The sequence below is a fragment of the Capsicum annuum genome, unplaced genomic scaffold (assembly GCF_002878395.1).
Source record: "Capsicum annuum cultivar UCD-10X-F1 unplaced genomic scaffold, UCD10Xv1.1 ctg2969, whole genome shotgun sequence".
Classification (NCBI taxonomy): domain Eukaryota; kingdom Viridiplantae; phylum Streptophyta; class Magnoliopsida; order Solanales; family Solanaceae; genus Capsicum; species Capsicum annuum.
In genome coordinates, this window is record NW_025836197.1 from 739821 (window position 1) to 743146 (window position 3326).

Sequence of the window (3326 nt, forward strand, 5' to 3'; positions counted from 1 at the left end):
AGTTTGGTTAGAAAGAAATCAGAGAATCTTTGATCAGAAGAGTCGAGGTTGGGTAGAGATAGCTAGAGAGGTGGCATAAATGAGCACCCTTAGAGAAACTAAAGGGACTACTACTATCATTCATCGTTTTATGTTTTAGTTGCAGAAGTCTCTCAGTTTGGTCAGTAGGCTAGGATGAGTCAAATGACGAGGATGTTTACTTGTCCCTGCCATGTAATGCTCATTTGGTGATTAATAAAAAATGTTAGTTACCAAAAAGAAAATAGTATATAATAATTGATAAAATTATTTTATCTATTCTAACCACGACTCCAAGATTTAGTCATCTGAATAATATTAATCAAAAGGATAATTCAAAATAAAAATTAGAAACTCAGAACTTATTCTTGCTTACTATGATACTTAAAATAAATATATTTCTATGTAACATACTATAATCAAATTATTAAATCAGTTTCAATGTATATTTTTAAAATTTTGTAATAACATTTTCAATATATGTAAAATGAAGTAATACATAATCTATATCTATACTATAATTAAGTGTGAAGGACATTAAAAATATTGTTTGAATTTATTATCCTTTATTAAAAGTTTCTGCTTAAGAAAAAAAAATTTCACTATTTTCCTAATATTCAAAAGTTGAAAATGTTGTTTTCGGGTACATCATGCCTCCGTCTTATGTGATGAAATTTATCGTTGTACATCATGCTCACTGCACTACCTATTGCAGCTTGACTATCACAGTGTATACATACTGGTGCCAATAAGGAATATCTTCCAAGAAATTTCGGAGTCATTCTTCTTCTTCACCGGCTTTATCTAATGCAATAAATTCATATTCCATTGTAGATAAAGCAATACATGTTTTTTTGGATGATTTCCAAGAGACTGCTCCTCCATCTATAGTAAATACATATTCACTCGTGGATTTTACTTCATTTGATCTGGTGATCCAATTTGTATCACTATATCCTTCAAGTACCATAGGATGTTTATTATAATACAAAAAATAGTCTTGAGTGTATTTAAGATACCCTAAAACTCTTGTCATTGCCATCCAATGAGTTTTATTGGGATTATTCGTATACAAACTCAACTTACTAATAGAATATGCTATATCTGGTTGTGTACAATTCATGATATACATTAAATATCCCAATAATTTTGCATATTCCAACTATGAGTCACTTTCACCCTCATTCTTTTGAAGTGCAAAGCTCACGTCCAATGGAGTCTTGGCAATACCAAATTCCAAATATTTGAATTTGTCAAGTACCTTTTCGATATAATGAGACCGTAATAATTCCAACCCTTGTGGAGTTCTATAGATTCTTATTTCTAAGATCACATCCACAACTCCAAGATCTTTCATGTCAAACTTTCTCTCAAGTATCATTTCATAGCATTTATGTCAGAAATGTCGCTACTAACGATCAACATATCATTCACGTACAAACAAACAATGAATTGGTAATTTGGAGTTTCTTTAATGTAAGTACATTTATCACATTCATTTATCTTGAACCCATTTGCCAACAAATTTTGGTCAAACTTTGCATGCCACTGTTTAGGTGCTTGTTTTAGTTCATAAAGTTACTTAACAAGTTTACACACCATATTTTTTTTTCCTAGAACCACAAAATCCTCAGGATATTTCATGTAAATTTTTTCCTCCAATTCTTCTATTAGGAATGTTATTTTCACATTTATTTGATGGATTTCAAGACCATATACCGCCACCAAGGCAATTAATATCTTAATTGATGTTATCCTCATTATAGGCGAGTATGTATCAAAGTAATCAAGACTTTCTTTCTGTTTGAAACCTTTTATTACAAGGCTTGCCTTGTATTTGCCAATAGTACCATCCACTTTAATTTTTCTTTTGAAGATCCATTTAGAACCTAAAGGTTTATTTCCTAGAGGAAAATCAACCAACTCCCATGTATGGTTGCTTAAGATTGAATGAATCTCACTATTGACTGCCTCTTTACAAAAGGATGATTCTAAAGACTCCACTGCTTTTTTAAATATTTGAGGCTCATTTTCTAGGAGAAATATTACAAAATTTAATCCAAATAAAGTTGACGTTCTTTGACGTGAACTATGTCTTAGATTCTCATCATTATGTGTATCCTTACTTGGTTCATCCTGAGGTCATTTAGACCCCTCCACTAGATTATTCATGTTTAGTTTTATACGGATAAATGTGTTCAAGGAATTCAGTATTATTTGATTCAATTATCATATTTTCATTGATATCCTGATGTTTGAACACCCGATCGACAAGTTATGAACATTTCAATCGAACCGTGAATAGTAGTGAACAGTAAAACGTGCAGGAAAAAGTACTGAGGCCTGGCATATTTTTGCTCCAAATTTAAATGATCATAACTTCCTGTACATAATGATCTGGGTGATCTACTATATATCAACAGAAAGCTCTGCGAGTCCTCTTTCTAATGAAATTAGTTTCATCCAATTTGTCTATCGAAGTAAAAAGTTATGGTCGATCTTCATCAGCCTACCAAAAGTAAATTTTTGGGTCAACTTCAAATGATCATAACTCCTCGTACACAATGATCTGGATGAGATACTATATATCAACGGAAATATATGAGAGTCTTCTTTCTAATGAAATTGGTTTCATTCAATTTGGATATCGGAGTAAAACGTTGTGGTTGATCTACTTCAAACTATCAAAACAGTCCAGCAAAGGACAGATTCAAGAATTATTTGATTTTTAGGGGTGTTTTGGTCACTCTCTCTCACCTAAAATCCGTCCAAACCTATATTAAAGCCTATTAGAAGCATTATATATTATATTTCATTAAATTTCCTAAAAAAAAAAGTCCTAACCTCCTACATCCAACTTCAAGAACCTCCAAAGTTCAACATTAATTCCAAAAATTTATTCAAGATTCCAAGTTCCTAGTTCAAGAACTCCAAGAACCATCATTCAAAGGCACGATTAAAATCTAAAAAATGAGTATCGATCTAAAGTTCATCATTCAAGGTATGTGGGGTTTTTCAACAAGAACTCTCTTTCGTTCTTGTGCCCAAACGTAATTTTCTTTACAAAGGCATGATTTTTATTTGATTTTTATGAATTTGAAGCATGAACCCATATCTTATGATGATTATTATGAAATCTTGATGTTTATGATTTGGAAAGATGAATTTACATGTGTGGAGATACAAAGCATGAATCTTGAACGATATTTATCATGATTTTGATATTTGGGTCGTGAATCCCCATTGAAAATTGTGTTTTTTGAGAAAGTGTGTGTTATAATCACGTTGATGTTGAATATTTGAGATAT